General features: G+C 37.7%; 1 pseudogene across 1 annotated transcript in view; it reads left to right on the top strand.

The window, feature by feature from the left end:
- The first annotated feature begins 1,668 nt into the window (after positions 1-1,668).
- The window catches only part of LOC306867941 (centrosomal protein of 112 kDa-like), a 178,908-nt pseudogene continuing 156,045 nt past the window's right edge, over positions 1,669-24,531 (top strand). The window contains exons 1-7 of the transcript XR_013785800.1: positions 1,669-1,767; positions 1,993-2,096; positions 2,229-2,419; positions 2,550-2,683; positions 16,510-16,597; positions 17,680-17,757; positions 23,495-23,542. The product of XR_013785800.1 is annotated as a centrosomal protein of 112 kDa-like (transcript). The remainder of the gene's footprint in view (positions 1,768-1,992; positions 2,097-2,228; positions 2,420-2,549; positions 2,684-16,509; positions 16,598-17,679; positions 17,758-23,494; positions 23,543-24,531) is intronic.

Genomic DNA, 24,531 nt, shown 5'->3' with positions numbered 1-24,531 from the left:
TCAACCCATTACTGCCATTTGGTGCCATCATAAACCTCTTTTTTTCTGTGGTACTTAAAGAATTAGATACTTAGATGTGACCATGAACCACAAAACCAGTCATAAGGGGCAATGTTTTAAAACTGAGATTTATACATCACCTAAAAACTGAATAAATAAGCTTTCGATGTATGGTTTGTTAGGATCGGACAATATTTGGCCGAGATACAACTATTTGAAAATCTAGAATCTGAGGGTGCAAAAAAACCTAAATATTGAGAAAATTGCCTTTAAAGTTGTCCAAATGAAGTTCTTAGCAATGCATATTACTGATCAAAAATTAAGTTTTGATATATTTACAGCAGAAAATTAGCAAAATATCTTCATGGAACATGATCGTTAGTTAATATCCTAAAGATTTTGGCATAAAAGAAAAATTGATAATTTTGAGCCATGCAATGGATTGTTGGCTATTGCTACAAATATACCCCAGCGACTTAAGACTGGTTTTGTGCTCCAGGGTCACATATAAGCACTATTGAGGGAGAGTACAAAAAAAAACAAGGCCTTTCATTATTTTATTTATTTGTTTTATTTGTATTTATTTGGTGGTTTTATGCATACATGCATAGTTAATATTTATTTTCTTTATTTTTCTATGTATACCATTGGCACCTTTGTTATGTATTTGTTTTAAAGAAATACAAATAAATAAATAAAACATTTAAATGGCTAAATAATGGATATTTATAGATATAGCCTATTTGTTTGGTCGTAAACCTTATTCTAGAATAGTTTTTTTGTTTTTTTTTGCAAAAACTCAAATGAATTTGAACTGTTTTGGTTAATATAAGTTAATATATTGATCAGGCATAAGTCGAACTGATATACCTACAAACGGGTCACAAGACCAGTAGCCGGTTAGTTACCAGGGGCCAGCTGCATAAACTTAGCCACCATGTTAAGACTGTGTCTTAAGAACTTGTTTGACCAAATAGCAGTTGCCAAGGGTTCATCAGTCTTACTTTTTCCCATACAAATAAAACATATCTACCTTTAATTAACTGAATTAAAAAAGTTATGACCAGTCTTGAAGAAAAAAAATTAGATGAGTAACTTTTTAAAACTAGCCTTAACAGTTTATGCAACCGGCCCCAGTAGAAAGTTAGTGATACGTCATTTATAACTATAACTAATGGTTTAACCTGTTTAAATGCAATTAATAGTTTGTAATTAATTAAATAAATAAAGAAAGAAAAATATCAAACTTAACTACATGGGTTTGTTTTCATGAAATTTAAAGCTGCAATGCACAAGCAAGGATCATGAGACTAGCTTGTGTTTAGCAGTCAGGAGAAAATAGCTAATATAGAGAAACATATCTATATTACACACAGTTAGCAAATATCCGAATATGTTATAAAGTTGAGTTTTTGCATTTCAGCTCACAATAAAAAGAAATTAAAATGGTACAAAACAAAGCAGTTACATTCAAAGTGCATCACGGTGACAGATACAATATGTGAGACTTGTATTTTGAAATATTAAAGGTGCGCGTGATATATGACTTCACAGTTTGTCCATTTGAAACCGTTTGGGAGCGTAAAGTAGCAACAAGTGCAGGACCAGCGCACAGCTGCAGATGACATCATACCAACACATTATTATCATTCAAAATGATTTAGTGCTCAACAAGTATATACTGCAGACTTACGTTTACATTAATACTTACGTTTACATTAGCACTTTATATAAGCCTCAATATTTGTGAATGAGTTCTGCTAACTGGTGAGCTAACAAAATGATGAAAACATAATTATGTATCTATAAATTATGATTTAATATAAACTATTACACTACATCACATAAATATTGCTAATTATGTATTCATATGCTGTATGTTGACAAATAATGACATGTCTGAGAATGATAATTAGCTAAAACCTACCAAAAATACATACCTAAAGTTACATATGGATACAAATAAACTACGGGTTGTTTTAATGTATTCAGGAGCAACATGAGTGATCAGGACTGTTTTGGGATTCTGGACTCTGAGTTTGATCATTACCCAGTGGACATGAAGCCATATGTGCTGAAATTGACCGACAAGACAGGTGAGAATATATATAGAGAGGGAGAGAGAGCTCTGTCATTTCAACACAGGATTTGTAAGGCTACAAATAAGAAAATTCTACTTGAAAACCTATTTGACATTTATCTTTTTCAAAACTATATTTGTCCATCAGAGCGGCAGCGGTGTGCACTGTGGATTAAAAAGTTGTGTGATCCTGAGACCTGTGGCTATGGACTGACTGGAAGGAAAAATCGTAGCATGCACACCCGACTCCTTCTGCACATGCTCAGAAAATGAGTTTTAGAGGGACCCTTTACCCACAAACCTGAAGCAGGCAGCCTCAAGACTTTACCTACGTACATGGTAAATACTGCACTGGTACATGTGTTTACCTTGATTTGTATAAGGCAACATATCGCCATAAAAAAGTTTTATAGGTCTGAGACTTGGAATCAGTGGTGATTGAGCATTGTGATTTTTTTTCTGCTTTTAGTCCATTTATTTTGATGAGCCATTGCTGTCAAAGTCACAGGAGCAGGGATCTGCAGTGCTGCCGGACTGGGTGTCTGGGGAGTTGGGTCAGACTGATGGTTCATGGTCCTCCTCACCCCTCTCAAACACACACAGGTATGACACAGATCACAGATTAAGCCACCTGTGTTGAGGTTAGGTTGTAATGTGATATACAGTATGTGATTGATTAATTGCTTTCTTGTGGCCCACAACCCTACATAGGACAAGCAGTTGGATGGATGAGTAATTGTGAATCTTGTCTACCTACATGTCCAGGTCATACTGTATTTCACCTCAAAATCAAAAAAAAAAAAAAGATATCAATGCTTATTTTAGTACACAGGCTTTTGATTCACAGGCCCGAGTGATTAAAAATAATATCGATGCTACTACTACTAATAATAATAAAATCAGGAATTAAAGGTACAGTTATATATAGATACTTTAAATGATTTCAGTTTCAAAAGTTTGGGGACTGAAAGTTTTATTTATTTATTTTTAATTAACAGAAATGAAATTTTTATTTAGAAAGGATGCATTAAATTAATCAAAAATAACAGTTAAGACATTCATAATATTACAAAATAGTTTTTATTTTTATTAATAATTTAACTTCCTATTCATAATTCAAAGCATCCTGAAAAAAACGGAAATATTAAGCAGCACAAAAATGTGAAGATAATAATAATAAGAAGAAATGCTTTCTGAGCAGCAAAACAATATTAGAATGATTTCTGAAGGATCATGTGACACTGAAGACACGGAGTAATGATGCTGAAAATTCAGCTTTGCCATCACAGGAATAAATTACATTTTAAAAGAAATTTAAATAGTAAACAGCTATTTTAATTTGTAATAACAAATTGAGACACAAAAGGTTGCATTTCTAGTTTCAACATTACTTATTCTTCAGACATTCCACTTTTAATACAGTAAGTATTGGCTTTATACAGAGTGACCCAGATTTGGCTTTTGACCACTGAATATGGTAATATTCAACAATCTGAATATGGAGCCTCTGCCTCATTGAGATCCCATATCTCTGGGACTGAACGATGTAGGGCCTTGAAAATGAAGACTGCAAAAGACAAGTTTATTAAGAATTAGAATCTAAAATTATACTGCGTTGCGATATCTTTAATACTTCTTGAGTTGTAGGCATGCAAACTTTGGAAAAAGAATACTTATGGCACTCAGACATCTATGTTCAATGCTGTTGTTTTGACAGAAGGAAACAAGATACGTTTCTAGTTTTAATGTTATTTGTCTTTCTTTCCTCTTTAAAACAAAAGAAGTATCATATTTGTGCAAAGTGACCCACATTTGATTTTTGACCACCGAAATGTGTACAATTGAACAATTTACTCCTGGAGCCATATTGAAATTTATCTCTGGAACGGAACCAAATAGGGCCTTAAAGAAGATGCCAAAAGGGAAGTCTGGTAAGACCCAATATCTAAAAGGGCATTAAGATATCTTTAAAAAAAATCGAGTTACAGGCCTGCAAACTTTGGAGAAAAAACTTGTGACTGAATTTTTGAAACTTGACCATTTTTGAATGGTCACCAGCGGCATATAATGCAACAAAGATTGCTAAAGTCAACAGAATTTACTAATAGAGTTACCAATCTCTGTGTACAAATAACAGTGTGATGCTGCCATCTTTCTGAAGTCATTTTTACCCCCCTATAATTTGCCATTTTGACCTCCCTCTACAAAATAGTGGATTACTCAGTAAATATTCATCCATGACATTTAATATTTTGGCTTTCATCACTATACGTGCTCATCTTTCTTCAGAAAAAAAAAAAAAATTAGCAAATCAAAAATTAACCCCTTCAGGGTGACACAACCCCAACATGAAGCCAATCATTTGGTAATTACTTGTTTTCAATTTAATAAATAAATGATAAAATCCAATGTTAAAATTATAACCATAAAATAATAAGAATGAGAAAAAGTAGAATATGTGTATTTATTCATTCATTTATGTGAGAAGAAAGAGAGCATGGAGTAATACAGGAGCCATGAAACTAGATCTGTAAGAAATTGTTTGCCCGAGGACATATGATAGTTTGAAACCTTTCAGTGCTCATACAAATATATTTAATTAACAAATGCAGCAACTGAAAAATTCCAGAGACTCATTATAATAAGAACAACATTTCATCAAGGTCTCTGTAAAGCTTATTTGGGATTCCCATGTTAGATAAAGATCATATCTGATCATTTTTGGGCAAATTTATGCAGAAATACAGAACATTGACAAACTTTCTCGCGGAATTGTATGCAGTTACTATGTCATAAAATGACCAAAATCAATAAAATCAAAACATAATTTCACTACATTGTGATCCAGAACACTGGCTTTCATAGCATGGACAAAAAAAAAAAAAAAAGAAGAAGAAAAAAAGACACGTTTCAAAATATGTTTATTGTGTTCTTAGAAGAAAGAAAGTCGAGCAGGTTTGGAATGGCATAGGTTTTTATTTTTGGATAAACTATCCCTATAATTTGGAGCTTCAAACAAGGACACGATGGCTCCATTAAAACCAGGCCTGTAGAACATGAAATGGGACCCTGGACCACTAAACCAGTCTTAAGTCGCTGGGGTATATTTGTAGCAATAGCCAAAAATACATTGTATGGGTCAAAATTATCCATTTTTCTTTTATGCCAAAAATCATTAGGATATTAAGTAAAGATCATGTTCCATGACGATATTAAGTGAATTTCCTACCATAAATATATCAAAACTTAATTTTTGATCAGTAATATGCATAGCTAAGAACTTCATTTGGACAGCTTTAAAGGCAATTTTCTAAGTATTTAGATTTCTTTGCACCCTCAGATTCCAGATTTTCAAATAGTTGTATCTTGGCAAATATTGTCCTATCCTAACAAACCATACATCAATGGAAAGCTTATTTATTCAGATGATGTAGAAATTGACACTTATGACTGGTTTTGTGGTCCAGGGCCACAAACAGTCAGAGTCAGACACTCAGTTGATACTCTCACAACACTTTCATGTTCATCTGTGTTTGTTCACTGCACTGATAACTAGTTTCATGCAGAAGCAGTGACCTCAAAACTCCACAGAAAGCTCTGCAGATCTCCTCAGAACTGGAACACCTGTCATTCACAAATCTCTACACATCCCCAGCCCCACTGCCAACGACTCTCCTGTTCTCTCTGACAAAATCCCATTAAACTGTCACTTATGACTCCTACTGAGCTTCTGCTATATGTTTTCCTTCCTAAAAGCAAGTGGCAGTGTTGTCTCTAAAGTGTTGACCCAGGCAGTCTACATCCTTCTGTGCCTTTTCCTTGAGCCAATAGTTCTATAGCCCCATTTACACCAGTTTATCTCTGGTTCATGCAGACATATCATTTTTGTGTTGATAAAAGTAAATTTTCTGGAGCGAAAAAGGTCATATATAAATTGCACCAGCGCACAATCTATGCTAAGTTACGTTGGCAGAAGGCATCAACTCTTACTGAAAATGAAAAAGTTCAGGTTGCTTCAAATTGCTGTAGTTGTGAATGATACTTCAGGTTGACCCAGAAGAGAAAAGATGAAAAGATTCAGTGCCAGTGAGATGTATTATGAAAGCATGATGTTCTGTACGTTCTCCTCCACCGCAGTGTTCAGTTCAGTGATGATCCGGCTGGTATTTAGTAATGTCAGTTGCTGAAGATAAAAGCATTTCCTGAAACTCACATTATTTCGGAAACTTGAGCCAAGAATCACAAAGTGCTCCTTTGAGCTCTGACTTGTAAGACTATTTCGTACACTCCATTGCACATTAAGGATAATGCAATAACTGCACGTGCTGTGACCAGTATTACATTGTTATTGTAATAAAATATTGATAATATAATAATTTGTCTCAAAACATTATAAAATCTTGAGCTATTTTTTTTTCTTATAACATGTATGATGAATGAACACCCTAAAACTTTTCATTTGTTATTATGAGCCACTTTATTTATTATGAAATAGTTATTATACTATGTGCCGTTTTTAAATTATGCTTTGTTACTGATGTATAGGAACAGAGCGATGTTTTTCAGGATGCCTTTTTTTTAACTTTATGCAGCAACAATCTTTAAATTAAAATAAAGCAATCCTACCGAGTATGAAAATGTTATGAAATTAATATTTGTGTTTCATACTGTAGGTCATTACAGATATATAGAGAGATCCTGATCTCTGAGTACAAGGAGCATGTAAAAGCTGTTTTTTTCTGTTGTTTTGTCATGACGCTCTTGGTGTGAATAGGCCTTTAACCTCAACTATGCAAGACAAAATCATTGGGAGAGACACATGCTTGTGTTTAGCCACTCAAATGAATGTTTGGCGATGCCAGGCCTGTGTTTTTCTGCAATTTCAAATCATGACTCAAAGAGTCCATTGACCCTCACAGCTGAAGATTAAACTGCTTCTTCTGAAATTAGAGACCTTTCAATTGAAGCAGTCAGCAGATAGAGGAAGTCCATCTGCTTAAAAGCCTGGACTTGTGCTTCAGTGCTTAAATCTGGAGAAGACCATTAAAGGCATTTAGATCACAGACTCAAGTCCTGCTGGAGAAAATTGCAGCCGTGTCTTTTATGTGTCACACTCATTTAGATCAGATTAAAGCTTTGAGCTTGCGGCTCTTCTCTGATGTGGCTGTGTTTGCTTTCAGTCAGTCAGTCAGGTGATGATATAACAGTTCTTCTGTTTTTGTGGTTTTCATGGGTGAAAACAATTGTCATGGGAGTTTTTTTCCCCTTTGCTTTTCCTTTTTTGTCTTTAGTCCGTTGCGGTTTAACATTGTTTGAAGTTTTACTGATTTTGTGCACAATCATTATGTCTATATATTACATTTAAAACACAAGGTATTTTTTTAAGAAATTGGACATGCTTCTTCAAGCCACGGAGTTTGATATTTTGTGCTTTTCATACACTTAATACTTTATTTCTGCTTGTATATGAACATTTCAGATGACTGATGTAAAATGAAAACGCTAAATTGGGTGACTCTAATAAAACAAAACAAAGGTATTTTCTTTAAAAAAAAATGCCCGATTTAGGGCAGATAAGCCTTTTTTGCATTTTCTATTCATGAGAATGAGCACATTATCCCCATATTCTCAGTAGCCTATTGCAATCCAAAAAAAAAAGAAAGAAACTAATTTTCTTTGCTGTAATTTGGGGAAGGAAACAAATTGTAAAGTACAGTACATCTATAAATGTGCATCAAGGTTGATTGTTGTTTTGAATGTAAATTATAAGGATTAAAAAACACCTGCAAACAAGGTGATTTTCTATGATGTGACACTAAGTATAATCACTAAGATTTCTTTTTTCTCTCTCTCTCATATTACATAAATTTGTTTGTGAAATGAGTCCATAACCAGTCATAAGGGTCAATTTCTCGAAATTGAGATTTATACATCATCTGAAAGCTGAATAAATAAGCTTTCCATTGTTGTTATGATAGGACAATATTTGGCCGAGATACAACTATTTGAAAATCTGGAATCTGAGGATGCAAAAAAATCGCCTTTAAAGCTGTCCAAATGAAATTCTCAGCAATGCATATTACTAATCAAAAATTAAGTTTTAATATATTTACAGTAGGAAATGTACAAAATATCTTCATGGAACATGATCTTTACGTAATGTCCTAATGATTTTTGACATAAAAGAAAAATCTATCATTTTGACCCATACAATGTATTTTTGGCTATTGCTATAAATATTACCCCAGTGACTTGAGACTGGTTTTGTGCTCCAGGGTCACAAATATCTCTTATAGCCATGAAAGTAATGGCACTGAGTGGTTTAGACCGTCCCATGTTTGTCCACCTGATGGCGATCTTCACTTAACTTTGGCTCCCCAAGCATAAGTGAGTTTAGAGAGGCTTAAACACAGTGAATGTTCAGACATGCATTTGTTGTGCTTTGCTTGTGTGTAACAGATCTGAGAGCAGTGAGACATGCTGATGAGTGCTTAATGCCACAACAAGTGTTTTTTTTTTACTTATTTATATAGCACTTTATGCAATACAGATTGTGTCAAAGCAGCTTTGCAAAACAGTGATAAACAGGAAAATACAAAACAAAGTAGCACTATTTGAAATAATTTTCTAATGCAGTTGAGAATCTAAAAATGTGAATTTATCAGGAAGAGTTTGTAGCTTTTTTTTTGTGTTATTTTATTTTTTTCCCCAGTGTATAAAACACACTAGCAGCATGCAAATAATTACTGAAAACACTTAAGAAACGCATAGCACTGTCCTGGCAACCAGCTACAAAACCAGTGCCTTAATGTTTGGTCACATTTACCATTGTTTTGCAAATATCCATAGTCATTTCAATAGAAAGTGGTGCAATCTAGAATTTTGCATGTGGGTGAAAGATTTTCCCACACAGATTTTGCATGGGATTGATTGGGTCATGTTAATTCACCACGTTGATCAACAAACAGCTTCTTGGTTTGAATGAAACTTCTATCACTACACACTGACGGACAATGTGACCACACCTTTACTGACCACCCAGAACTTGCTAGCAACAGCCTAGTAATGCTTTTACAACTAATCAGAACACATGCGTAGCTTACTAGCAACACCATAGCTGCCACTCAGAATGCCCTAACAATGCCACTGAGATATTGTTCAGATAATTTAAAGACCTAGTTGTCATAGTTTCCTCATGTAAACCTTCCCATCTGTCTGTCTGTGTTTTATGTGTTCACCGGAAACATTAGCCAGAGTCTCCAACCGGTGCCAAATGTGACAGCGGCTGCAGCAACGGCCGTAAGAGACCTCAGATGTGTTCCTGGGTCCAAGGTTTGAGTCAAGTACACATGAATGATTTGGCCTTGTGTTTTTAAGTGGTGTGGATGAGGACGTGTCCCTGAGGCCGAAGCCGTTCTGAGCAGCTGCAGGTCAGGACACGGGGCTTTAATCAGGCCGCAGGGCAGCAGCACCTCCACGATCTGCCCCCACAGCTCTTTGATCCCACACTCTCATCTGATTCAATTATCCCCATCCACCTGTTAACGGCCAGGCGCCAATCACAATGGCTGGCCCTCATCTGACAGCTCAAAGGGAAGGTAGACTGTGTGTGTGTAGTATGCAAGCAGTCCAGCAGATTAAGCTGCAGTGCCCTTTTAGATCTGTTCTTTGATGTAGTGTGCAGATATAGAGCTATATACTGCATATGTGTATTTATTGTTTTTTTTTAGCCCCCATCTGGTTGGCATCCTGCGCTACAGCTCATGCCAATGGTTGCATCCCAGTTTACATTTGTACTGTATAATATGTGAGACTAGGATGCCTGCTTGTTGAATCACAGTATGTTCAAGATAGTCTGTCAGATGACTGGAGGATGTGCTGTTTCCTTTAGGCAGCATTCCACTAGCCAATTTTTCAAGATAAGATTCGTTTACATTCAAATGGGGCGTTGGAGTCAACGCTTAGCGGAGGGAGCTGATGTGAAGCTTGGTGCTAACACGACCGTCATAGTCACAACAGCCAATCACATTACTTTTCTGGTGTTGCATGAATGAGATTAGTTAGCGTCTGCGCTAGTGTATTTGCACAAGGTGATCTGATTGGCTGACGCCTTAGGCCCCGTTTACACTAGTGCATTTTCGTTTTAAAACGCATAACTTTTGCTACGGTTACGCTTATTGTTTAAACTACTCTGGCGTTTTCCACCCTTGAAAACAGAGACTTTTGAAAACGCTGCAGACCCTGTTTTAGTTTGAAAACTCCAGGGTAGCGTTTCAGTGTAAACGGACCAAAACGGAGACTTTTGAATACGATGGCATGGCTGCCCACATTCGCCCTGCGTATCCTTGACGTGTAAACAATAACAACATGCTCATTGTTGTACCCATAGATATGTATAGGTAGATTCCCCATTCGACCACTCCAAGCACGTCGACGCATCCGGCATCTAAATAACAGGGAATATACCTATACATTTCTATGGTTGTACCTGCATGGTCATGTGACATGTGTTTTCGGTTGTGTAGTGTAGAAGGAGATTGTGTCTGAAATTCAGTGAAAACGCCAGTGTAGATGAGGACCGTTTTCGTTCTAAAACTAAAACGCACTAGTGGCCTTCGACATCACGCCCACAGACCGGCAGCTGAATGTCAGATGCATATGGCACACAAAATTGGAAACACTTCAGGCGTTTTGAAGTCGTCATCGGATTGGTTGAGTTCTACAGAGTTTCCGGGAGATGTGTGTGTCGCGTTCCGCCTGGAAACAAAGATGCTGTGACACCAAACCCCCTCATGGAAGAACAAAGCCACTGTGACAATGAGCACTTATCAGGATCAATTAACGTTGGATTTTCAAAAATATGTGAAATATTTAAGGTTCACTGCATTGAATGTTTAAAATATGTTCAAGAGTTTTACAATCCGGTCTGTTATTGTGGGGACATTTCCACGCCCCTGAACATCACGCGGCACTAGGGGTGGGTGATATGACCAAAATCTTATATCACGATATGACTAATTTTATATCACGATATAGTATTTTTTTTTTTCATTTAAAAAGGTTTTTGTGATATTAAAATTTTTAATACCATAGAATTTTCATAATCCTTGTCACCAATGTCAGTATCAAACTAATACAAGCCTAAAAAGAGACACAAAAAAAACAAACTCAAGCTCACTGAAGATAAATAAACAGTCAGTGATGAAATAAGAATAAGAAACTAATTGCAAGCAATAGGACAAAAAACTACAATAAATAAGAAACGCTACATACATTGTGTAAATTAATTAGTCTTCACTGTGTTATTTCTATCTTTCTATCTATCTATCTATCTATCTATCTATCTATCTATCTATCTATCTATCTATCTATCTATCTATGATAGATATAATTAACACGTGCATTATGTATAGATTATACACTTATATATAAATATATCATTATTTTTTTTTTTTTTAATATATATATTTATATATATGTATAGAATCTATACATAATACACATGTTAATTATATCTATCATAGATAGATAGATATGTATGTATACTTGCAAAGACAGGGATTCTGACGCATATAAGTGTGTTTATGTAATCGTTTAAAGCCAATAAAGCTGCCTTCCCCCCCCCCCCTCTCCAGACAGCCAGATGCATGATTTAATTTGTTTGAATAGTATATATTTAATCATACTTTATAATAATTGTCATGCAACTTTCATTTTGTTGAAGAACATTGCATTTCCCTGAATGCCATTACCTGTGTTAAATTCCTTTGCAGTTTAGCAATTCTTCTTATTGTCTGTTCAGTCCAGTGTCTTCTGGCCATTTCAATTTATATTGGTGACTTGTGAATTGAGAGACATTTGTTTTTATTATTATTTGTGGGGGTTTTTTTGGTCACAATTTTAAGGTCCAATTCTTACTATTACTCTCTATTAGCAAACCATTAACTACGACTTTTGCCTCAATAAACTCCTCATTTGCTGCTTATTAATAGTTAGTAAAGTAGTTGTTAAGTTTATTTAGTAGGATTAGGGATGTAGAATATGGTCATGCAGAATATGTGCTTTATAAGTACTAATAAACAGCCAATATGTTAATAATCAGAATCAGATCAGAATCAGAATGAGCTTTATTGTCAAGTGTGTTTGCACACACAAGGAATTTGTCTTGGTGTTAGGAGCTTCCAGTACAGAAAGTACAAACATAGAGCAGACAACATATAATTAAGGTGATAAAGAACACTAATAATGAAAAGAATAGACAATAATTAAGAATAACAATAGTAATAAAGAATAAAAATATACAGAAAAGAAACATGACCATAGACAGAACTGTGAATGTGCATGTGTCCTATGTACAGATGAAGGTTTGATGAGTTATTTACAGATGTACAGTACCGGGGGGTGTTATGTGTTGTTCAGGTGGGATACGGCCTGGGGGAAAAAACTGTTCTTGTGTCTGGCTGTTCTGGTGCTCAGTGATCTGTAACGCCGGCCAGAGGGCAACAGTACAAAGAGAGAGTGAGCTGGGTGTGAGGGGTCCAGAGTGACTTTCTTAGCCCTTTTCCTCACTCTGGAGGTGTAAAGTTCTTGGAGGCTGGGCAGATGGGCACCGATAATCCTCTCAGCAGTCCTAACTGTCCGTTGTAGTCTTCTAATGTCTGTTTTGGTAGCTGAACCAAACCAAACAGTTATAGAAGAACATAGGACAGACTCAATGATGGCAGAGTAGAACTGTTTCAGCAGCTGCTGAGGCAGGTTGACCTTCTTTAGCTGGCGGAGGAAATACAGCCTCTGCTGGGCCTTTTTCGCAATAGAGTCAATGTGATTGTCCCACTTCAGGTCCTGGGAGATGGTGGTTCCCAGGAATCTGAATGACTCCACTGCAGTCACAGTGCTGTTCATGATGGTAAGTGGGGGGAGAGCAGGGGGGTTCCTCCTGAAGTCCACTATCATCTCCACAGTTTTGAGCGTGTTAAGCTCCAAGTTGTTAAGACTGCACCAGACAGCCAGCTGCTCAACCTCCTGTCTGTAAGCAGACTCGTCACCGTCCTTGATGAGGCCTATGACTGTAGTGTCGTTCCGCAAACTTCAGGAGCTTGACAGAGGGGTCCTCTGAAGTGCAGTCATTCGTGTAGAGGGAGAAGAGCAGTGGGGAGAGAACGCAACCCTGAGGGGCGCCAGTGCTGATGGTGAGAGTCCTGGATGTGAGTTTGCCCTGCCTCACTAGCTGCTGCCTGTCTGTCAGGAAGCTGGTGATCCACTGACAGATGGAGGAGGGCACAGAGAGCTGTCTCGGTTTATCTGAGAGAAGGTCAGGTATGATGGTATTGAAGGCCGAGCTGAAGTCCACAAATAAGATCCTTGCATAATTCCCAGGTTTGTCGAGGTGTTGCAGGATGTAATGCAGTCCCATATTGACAGCGTCATCCACAGACTTGTTTGCTCTGTAGACAAACTGAAGAGGATCCAGCAAGGGTCTAGTGATGTCCTTCAGGTAGGCCAGGACCAGTCTCTCAAGTGACTTCATGACCACAGACGTGAGTGCGACAGGTCTGTAGTCATTAAGTCCAGTGATTTTGGGCTTTTTGGGGACGGGAATGATGGTGGAGCGTTTGAAGCAGCAGGGAACTTCGCACAGCTCCAGAGATCTGTTGAAGATCTGTGTAAAGATGGGGGCCAATTGGTCAGCACAGACTTTTAGACAGGCAGGTGAAATACCGTCTGGTCCTGAAGCTTTCCTAGATTTTTGTTTTCTGAAGACCCGGTTCACATCCTCTACACAGACTTTAAACGCAGGTAGAATGGTGGGGGAGGGAGTAAGGGGGGTTGCAGGGGGGGAAGGTGAATGTGTGAAGTGCAGATCAGAGCGGGTGCTGGGTGTCAGTCTGGCCTTTTCAAATCGGCAGTAAAACACATTGAGATCGTCAGCCAGTTGTTGATTCTCCACAGACTGTGGGGGTAGTGTCTTGTACATGGTGATGTTCCTCAGACCAGTCCATACTGACGCTGGATCTTTTTTTGCTGAACGTTCTTTTTTCAGCTTCTCAGAGTAGTCCTCTTTGGCCTGACAAAGCTGTTTGAGTTTCCCAGTTTATTGAATGATAAGAATGTCCTGGTGGGTATGCATATATCCTCACAGAAACTGATATATGATGTTACAGTCTCTGTGAGCTCGTCCAGATCGGTGGCAGCAGCTTCAAAAATACTGCAATCAGTGAGGTCAAAACAAGCTTTTAAATCTTGCTCTGCTTCATTAGTCCATCTTTTAACAGTTCTTAATACAGGTTTAGAAGATTTACGTTTTTGCCTATAGGTCGGTATGAGATGAACCAAACAGTGATCAGAGAGCCCCAGAGCTGCCTGTGGGACAGAGTGATATGCATCTTTAATTATTGTTTACCAATGATCCAATATATTATGGTCTCTGGTGGGACATGTAACGTGCTGTCTGTATTTTGGCAGTTCGCGGGAGAGATTTGCTTTATTAAAATCTCCAAGAATGATTAAAAGATAGTCCGGGTACCTTTGCTCTGTTTCAGATATTTGTTCGGCCAGCTGTTGCATCGCGGTGCTCACGCACGCCTCCAGAGACACATACACCATACACATTCACGAGAATGAAGGAGGAAAACTCTCGGGGCGAATAGAAAGGTTTACAGTTTATGAAGAAGGCCTCCAAATTAGAAGAACACATCTTCTTCAGAGTTGTTACATCTCAACACCACCTTCATTTATGTAGAAACATAGTCCACCACCTCTCATTTTCCCCGTTAGCTCCGTGATGCGATCTGATCTGAACAACTGATATCCCGGCAAATGAAGCAAGTTATCCGGGATGGTTTCACTCAGCCAGATTTCAGTGAAGCACAATGCAGCAGAGTTTGAAAAGTCCTTATTTGTGCGGGTGAGGAAAAGTAGTTCGTCCATTTTGTTAGGAAGGGATCGGAGATTCGCAAGATGAATGCTTGGGAGCGCAGTTCGGAAGGCGCGTTCGCGGAGCTTAACCAGCGCGCCGGCGCGCTTCCCCCTTTTCCATCTGAGCACGCGTTTGACTAGGACCGCTGCCCCTCCGACCAAAACATCCAACAAAGCGTCTGAATAATCAAAAACCGGAAACAAATTGTCTGTAGTGTGTTACCTTATGTCCAGTAGTTCGTCTCTGGTAAAACTGACAGTAAGAGAATGACTAAACACAGAACAAACAAACAAAAACATTAAAAGAACTGGAGCGTTCCACATCACAGCAGCCATACGCGGCACCATCTCAAGAACCTTAATAGGCATGCTAATAAGCAATTAGTTAATAGTAAGTATTGTTTCCTATACTTAAGTGTTACTTTTTTTCTGCTGAATATATTATATATATTGAGCTCTGAAGGGACAAACATACAGTCATATACATTCATGGGATGGAAGGGTGAATTGCATCATAATTCAGTTCAGTACAGATTTTTGCATGGTGCTCCTGTTCTCATTTCTTTTAGCTTTATGTGAGAGCAAATGTGCTGAAAAATAATAATGAAATTTAAGGTTGTCATTTGGTATGGTAATGCTTATATGCAAATAGCATCTGCACACTTCAAGATTTTGACACATTGTGTCAGTACTGCTGTATTGTTTTATTGCACACTTAAAAGTAGGCACTTTCTCATCCACATATGGATATACTTTCGTAAATATTTAAATGCAAGCATCATTGCAATAAGCATATAAATAATTGTAGGCCTTGCATGTAGTTGTGTGACACTGCAGTGCTTTTAAAACTGCTTTCTGGTGTGTATTTTAGGCTAGAGCTTAATAGTAAGTCCAAACAAAACCACAGAAAATAGAAAAAAGAGGGTGTATGTGTCTCCAAAAACTTGTCAAGACTTTCATATAGTCATCACATTCTCCCTCTCTTCATCATTTGACTAACGGGGGATTAGTTTAATTAGTTGAGATTTGTGTTAAGCATTCATAATTAGCTCGAGAACACGTTCTTAATTTGCCCATGAAACAAATGTGTCATGGCTGTCGAAATCAGCCACATCTAGTCAGACGAGTTTCAGCCTTTGAAGTTGTCATTGGTGTTCTCAGCGTAGCTGATCAAACTGGAATTATTTGGGTAAAGAAAGAGATCACAAATATCAGTGACCTGGAAACTATATACTGTATAATATACGCCCCAACTGGCATGAGTGTGCGTCAAGTCTGCTGGGAACTACAAGTACTAGAAACCATGGACCATGTGTGTTTTAGATGTGTTAAAGATTATGCAATTATTTCCATCATGTGTAAAAGATAAGCTTTTTTATGCTTCCCTGCAAGGCAACAAGGAAAAGACTGATGCATCTAGATTGTTGTGCATGTGGATTTTGAAACATTTGTATAAGTACTTGTATGATCTATTGTAAGGGAGCTAAAATTGATACAGTTTTTCTCTTCTACAGGAGGAGGAATTTGTTCAGTGATAAGTCACCAACCAGACCCTTGTCCTCAAGTCCCATCAAACGCGATATCAAGGATGAGGTCAAGATGGTAAGAACTTAAAACTCTCATGAAATCAACTTAGTTTCTTTAATAAAACATTGAAACCTTAACAAAACGTCTGCACACGTTATTATAGCTTTGGGTTATAACCAGGAATGTTCCCATGTGTCCCAGTTTTTATCTGGTATGGGTTCAGACACCTTCCTTTAATGTGAGTTATTTGCTCTGTGTGAACTATCTCCTTCCCACAGTCCTATTATGTCAACAGTATCCACGTACTTCATTAGAATTGAGCTTTATTGGATATTTCCTTGCTTCTCTTTCCTGATGAGGCAAAAGTGAACTTGAAGCAACAGTTCCCTGGATAGATATAGAGCTCTTAAAGAGCTGGATTCTCCTGACAAAAGACCAGAGTCTGAAAACAAAGAGGGGTGGTATGTCATGTGACGCTCTGCAGGAATTTACTGCATGTGAAGGAGAAAACAGAAATAATGTGGAAAAGTCAAACATCTGGTGTGCCATGAGGGGAGTATGTCCGTATCTCCAGCCCTGTCTGTGACTTGATTAATCTCTCTCTCTCTCTCTCTCTCTCTCTCTCTCTCTCTCTCTCTCTCTCTCTTAAATTTAGGTATTGGGTAGGATTAGGGATCTAGAATAAGGCCATGTTGAATAAGGCATTTAATATGTGCTTAATTAGTACTAATAAATGGCTAATATTCCAGTAATATGCATGCTAATAAGCAACTACTTAAGAGACCCTAAAATAAAGTGTTACCGTATGTTTCATAGCTCATGACAAATGTTCGATATCTTCAATATCTTGTGATTTTATGTTTATGGTCAAAATCTGTTCTTTGCTGCAGCCAGATGATAAAAAGAGGTGTCAACGTTGTTCCAAAAGTCACGTTATCCTATAAATGTTGCTTACTGTAGAATGTTACATTATACTGTAATTATCATAAATTAAGCATTTGTAGATTGAGCTTTCTTAATCTCTGCCCTTGACTAGCAGGTTTTACATTCTCTTTAGTTCAACACATTGGTGGATAACTCCGAATTCCTCAAAGCGCTCTCCATCCCTGGACATGGTTTGTCGTTTCTTTGTTCCTCACTGTCTGTTTCTCCTCCAGGCGGAGGCACACAGGAGGCCGCCCATCTCCTCTGATGATAGTGACTTTGAGGCTCGCTTCAACAGCTGGAACCTGGGGGTAAAGTTGGATGTTTTTGTTTTTATATATTTTCCTCCCATTCGTTAAAACTTCAGTTTCACTTCAACATGTATTTTCATATCTGACTGTTTGTTGCTATGACTGTTCATTTCATGTGAACTGAGCTAAGAAAGAGTTGATCTGGACTGTTCCTGTTTATGAAAACAATGATGAAACAGTTGTTCCACTTTAGTGGGCAGTATTCAATCATTATTCACATCCAACAATATCAGTCAGTTTAACTAGGTGCTATCCAGTACAGTGAGGTGCCATGTGCATTTAAATTAAGTAAGCTATCATTCTATTCAGTGCATGCATGTAAATTAGGCTTATTATGGAATTTTCACAGAAGTCAGTGCTATTTGTATTGTACCTTCTCGCTTACAGTCTCAGTAAAGTATGACAGATACAGTATTTTCCAGAAAATAAGTTGCACCAGGTTGAAATTGCAATGTTGAGAGATGAGTCGCATTGTTGTAGAAGTAATTTTATTACTTTCAGAAATAATGTAAAATACGGTAAATAAAACATGACATTTATAATCATTATAAACATTATAGACATGTACAGTAATTTAGTATCCCTCACTACGCAACAAATCCTTTAAATTTAACAGTATTCAGAACTGAACCGGAATAAACAATATCATTTTTAAGTAAATTAATTATTCGATTCAAATAACATTTATTATAAACGTCAAGCCTAAACAAATTCATTTAAAGCAAAACTAAAACTGCCATTCTCTATACAAATAAATTTGAGCTCTTATTCAGCACAAATCGTAATTTATACAGTTTGCATGCATGATGTTAATTTCACTATATATATACAGGTCCTTTTCAAAAAATTAGCATATTGTGATAAAGTTCATTATTTTCTGTAATGTACTGATAAACATTAGACTTTCATATATTTTAGATTCATTACAACACAACTGAAGTAGTTCAAGCCTTTTATTGTTTTAATATTGATGATTTTGGCATACAGCTCATGAAAACCCAAAATTCCTATCTCAAAAAATTAGCATATTTCATCCGACCAATAAAAGAAAAGTGTTTTTAATACAAAAAAAGTCAACCTTCAAATAATTATGTTCAGTTATGCACTCAATACTTGGTCGGGAATCCTTTTGCAGAAATGACTGCTTCAGTGCGGCGTGGCATGGAGGCAATCAGCCTGTGGCACTGCTGAGGTGTTATGGAGGCCCAGGATGCTTCGATAGCGGCCTTAAGCTCATCCAGAGTGTTGGGTCTTGCGTCTCAACTTTCTCTTCACAATATCCCACAGATTCTCTATGGGGTTCAGGTCAGGAGAGTTGGCAGGCCAATTGAGCACAGTAATACCATGGTCAGTAAACCATTTACCAGTGGTTTTGGCACTGTGAGCAGGTGCCAGGTCGTGCTGAAAAATGAAATCTTCATCTCCATAAAGCTTTTCAGCAGATGGAAGCATGAAGTGCTCCAAAATCTCCTGATATCTAGCTGCATTGACCCTGCCCTTGATAAAACACAGTGGACCAACACCAGCATCACTGACTGTGGGTACTTGACACTGGACTTCAGGCATTTTGGCATTTCCCTCTCCCCAGTCTTCCTCCAGACTCTGGCACCTTGATTTCCGAATGACATGCAAAATTTGCTTTCATCCGAAAAAAGTACTTTGGACCACTGAGCAACAGTCCAGTGCTGCTTCTCTGTAGCCCAGGTCAGGCGCTTCTGCCGCTGTTTCTGGTTCAAAAGTGGCTTGACCTGGGGAATGCGGCACCTGTAGCCCATTTCCTGCACACGCCTGTACACGGTGGCTCTGGATGTTTCTACTCCAGACTCAGTCCACTGCTTCCGCAGGTCCCCCAAGGTCTGGAATCGGTCCTTCTCCACAATCTTCCTCAGGGTCCGGTCACCTCTTCTCGTTGTGCTGCGTTTTCTGCCACACTTTTTCCTTCCCACAGACTTCCCACTGAGGTGCCTTGATACAGCACTCTGGGAACAGACTATTCGTTCAGAAATTTCTTTCTGTCTTACCCTCTTGCTTGAGGGTGTCAATGATGGCCTTCTGGACAGCAGTCAGGTCGGCAGTCTTACCCATGATTGCGGTTTTGAGTAATGAACCAGGCTGGGAGTTTTGAAAAGCCTCAGGAATCTTTTGCAGGTGTTTAGAGTTAATTAGTTGATTCAGATGATTAGGTTAATAGCTCGTTTAGAGAACCTTTTCATGATATGCTAATTTTTTGAGATAGGAATTTTGGGTTTTCATGATCTGTATGCCAAAATCATCAATATTAAAACAATAAAAGGCTTGAACTACTTCAGTTGTGTTGTAATGAATCTAAAATATATGAAAGTCTAATGTTTATCAGTACATTACAGAAAATAATGAACTTTATCACAATATGCTAATTTTTTGAAAAGGACCTGTATATATATTATATATATATATATATATGTGTGTATATACATCACATATGACTATGAGTATTAGTATTTATGTGTTTTTGCCCTACACTGTACATGACATGAGAACAGTTTTGTTCCTATTTAGGTTTGTACGTTAGCATTGACTCACTAACTTCAACGTTAGCTAGTTTTAGCCAGAGATACCTTGCTGAAGCACAAGATGACATTAATGTTCTGCAGATGAAATATTTAACTTAAAGGGTTACTCCACCCCCAAAATAAAAATTTTGTCATTAATCACTTACCCTCATGTCATTCCAAACCCGTAAAAGCTTTGTTCGTCTTCGGAACACAATTTAAGATATTTTGGATGAAAACCAGGAGCGTTGAGACTGTCCCATTGACTGCCAAGTAAATAACAATGTCAAGGCCCAGAAAAGTGTGAAAGACATCGTCAAAATAGATCTGCCATCAGTGGTTCAATCTGAATTTATCGAAGCAACGAGAACACTTTTTGCGTGCAAAGAAAACAAAATATCGACTTTATTCAACTTTGTCTTCTCCTCTGTGACACTTCCTGCAAGCACGCTCATGAGTTCTCGAGCAGCGTCTTCCGGGTTCTCTGTCTGTATGCTGGCCTTTACGTTAGCAGGTCACGCCTCATGCATACTGGGCGAAACACGCTTCAGACGAGCGCGCCTCAGATCACGCACAACGCATGTCACGGAGGAGGAGAAAAAGTTGAATAAAAGTCGATATTTTGTTTTCTTTGCGCACAAAAAGTGTTCTCGTCGCTTTATAAAATTCAGATTGAACCACTGATGGCAGATGGACTATTTTGACGATGTCTTTCATACTTTTCTGGGCCTTAATTTTATGGCAATCAATGGGAAAGTCACAAGCCTCCTGGTTTTCATCCAAAATATCTTAAATTATGTTCTGAAGACGAACAAAGCTTTTACGGGTTTGGAATGATAAGTGATTAATGACAAAATTTTCATTTTGGGGTGGAGTAACCCTTTAATGAGAGCATGACAAACAGAAAATGAAAGTTTTCGTCTTCATTGGGATCAGAGTTGAATGCTTACGGACATTTTGTTTGGGTTCAGGAAATGGAATAGAAAAAATTCCATTGCCCATCTTTTCAGGAGACCTGGAATAAGTGTTACAAGTGCCCCAGGCACATAATTTTTCCATTTTTGTAGCATAAACACCATCAAACCAATGAGAGCTTCAGATCTTCCAATGTTTCTCTAAGGTGCTGAAACCTAAGCTGAGTTCCGTTCCCTGTGCAATTGATACTCAACTGCCATTGACTCATCTGCGTTCGAGAGGAGGGGCTTACTGATAGGTCAATTCTCACTATTAACAAGTTGCTTATTAGCATGCCTATTGTTAACATATTGGCTGTTTATTAGCACTTATAAAGCAAATGCTACATGGCCATATTCTACATTCCTAATCCTACCCAGTACCTAAATTTAACAACTACCTTACTAACTATTAATAAGCAGCAAGTTAGGAGTTTGAGGAAAAAGTTGTAGTTAACAAAGTGTGACAGAAAGAAAAACAAAAAACATATCAATTGCCCCCTCAGTGCCCTGGGTTTGGTTCTTGGTTAATCCTTAAAATAAATGTAAAAAAAAAAAAGAATTGCATTGTTTGCAGTGGATGACTACACCATGTGGGAGGAAAAATGTGCTGCAATGATTGCTCAACACGTTGGCATGCATAGTTCTTGGGATCAAAGCGTTTGAAGCTTTATAGGACTGTGTTGGGCTCCAGATTTTCTCAATAGCCACTTCTGACTTCCCCACAGATTGCGAAACCGTCCGGCTGCTTGTTTCATCACAAAGTTTATGCAGAAAAACAAGAGTCTGAACTTTGCTCTTATCAGAGAGTGGAGTGTTGAGATAAGTATGTGCATTTACGGGCAGGGTTTCAGCGGCTCCGGGTCCCTGTTCTGTGGGCACTGATGCTGGACTAATCAACAGATGCATCATGTGTGGACGTGAAGCACAGCACCGCTTCGTTTTGCCTGGAAACCGCTGCGATAACACTTTGCTGCCATCCGGTGCTGTGTCCTGATGATTCATTTAGAGTCACATTACATTCACGCTGTGTTTGAGTAGTGTGCAGTTACAAAATGCGCATTGACAAATTCATAAATTCTGTGCTGCTAATGTCACCAAAATGGAATTGCGATAATAAAGACTGTCTGAAAATATTTTCCCAGACACTTCCCAGAGTAATGACTTTGCTTGAGCCAGAATACACCGTCAAACAGTATATGCTCTTCACAATGGTTTACTTATCTTGACTCTGTTGACTTACAGTTGGCTTTTTCACACATGCAGATTTTTGACACTCTACAAATCTCTTTTGAAACAGTGTGTAAATTAGTTTCTTTGCAAATGTACTGTATACCAACAATCGTATATTACAACATATATCATGTCTGCCTTGGAAGTTTGCCCCCTATTGGGCACCGGCCCCCAGTTGAGATCTATGCTGTTCAGGCTTGCTGTTCTATGCTTGTTAGGCTTATATTGCATTTGTTAATTTCTCCAAACATGTGAATGAAGTAGGCTTTTCCCAACTTGTGTTTTTAATAGCCCTAGTTGTGTAACCAGTTTAATCTCATTGTCTCAAACCTGAAATGTTCTTGCATGCACGCTATTACTTAAAAAAATAAATAAATTGTGCATTTTGACACAAAGATAACTTGCCACCAACTAACATAAAAATAATGATTAAAAACAAGCAAGCAAATAAATAAATAAATGGTGCTTTTTCTGTACCAGTACATAGAAGTAATTGCTCAAAACAAAAACATGAAAAAAAGGAAAATTAAAAAAAAAAATTGTGTCTTTGACTTTGAGCCTTTATATCAATTTATTTATTTATTTATTTTTCTGTGCAGCAAAATTGAAAATATTAGCTTTATTATGAATAATATTTCAGTCATGGTCCATCTCATTATGTGTTGAGACATGTCTTCTACAGTCTCATCAGAGAGAACAGATAGTGTGTCCTGGAAAAATTCCCATTGCTTACTGATTATGGGTTATGTTGACAAAAGACAAACTCACTGGAGGAAAAAAGTGTTTTTTTAAAAAAAGAAACGGAAATGTCCTTGCTGCACACAATGCCTCAGTGGGTTGAGGTCTGATCTCTGTAAACACAACCAGTGTAGGGAAAAGACTGTATTTAAGTGGCACTCTTTGAAGTCATTCCACATTGTTTATGACAAATAAAAGGAGGTCAGAGGTGTACTGGAGGTGTTTGGGACTTACCAGAAGAGGAGGAGAGTAAGGTTGTGTTGTATTGTCTGATTTTTGCAGATAGAAAACCCCAGATATCTGCGTGAGAACCCTATCCCACTGTCTCCGGTAAGTGTTGGACGGCTCCTAGTGGCAGAAACATGATTGATCTCCACAACTGCATATACAGTTAAATGATAATTCCAGGTAACACTTTAAGGACCAGTTCTCACTGTTAACTAGTTACTTATTAGCATGCATATTTTGTCTGTTTATTAGTACTTATAAAGCAATTATATATGTCTTAAGGCTTGTTCACACCAAGGATGATAACTATAAAGATAACGGTAAAGATATAGTTCTTAAAATCATTTTCAATATTAAAGAATAGCAGAGTCCACACCACAGCTATAACAATAAAGGCACAAAGAAACGATATCTTGGAATCACTTTCAGAGCAATTTTTTTTTTCCAGCTACTGAAGAATAAAATCATTTGACATGCAATCAGAATCAATCCTGCCATAACAAGCTTGAGAATTTAAAGCGGCAGACGCGTGTGTGCTCAGAATAAACAGACAATAATTGTGCACTGGTGTGGATGCTTATATATATATATATATATATATATATATATATATATATATACACTCACGGGCCACTTTATTAGGTACACCTGTTCAATTGCTTGGTAACACAAATAGCTAATCAGCCAATAACATGGCAGCAACTCAGTGCATTTAGGCATCTAGATGTGATGAAGATGACTTGCTGAAGTTCAAACCGAGCATCAGAATGAGGAAGAAAGGGGATTTAAGTGACTTTGAATGTGGAATGGTTGTTGGTGCCAGATGGGCTGGTCTAAGTATTTCAAAACCTGCTGATCTACAGGGATTTTCTCACACAACCATCTCTATGGTTTACAGAGAATGGTCCGAAAAAGAGAAAATATCCAGTGAGCGGCAGTTGTGTGGACGAAAATGCCTTGTTGATGTCAGAGGTCAGAGGAGAGTGGGCAGACTGATTAGAGATGATAGAAAGGCAACAGTAACTCAAATAACCACTCGTTACAACCAAGGTATGCAGAATACCATCTCTGAACACACAACACGTCGAACC

The sequence above is a fragment of the Barbus barbus genome (assembly GCF_936440315.1).
Source record: "Barbus barbus genome assembly, chromosome: 4".
NCBI lineage: Eukaryota > Metazoa > Chordata > Actinopteri > Cypriniformes > Cyprinidae > Barbus > Barbus barbus.
This window is presented reverse-complemented; position numbering and strand designations above follow the sequence as displayed.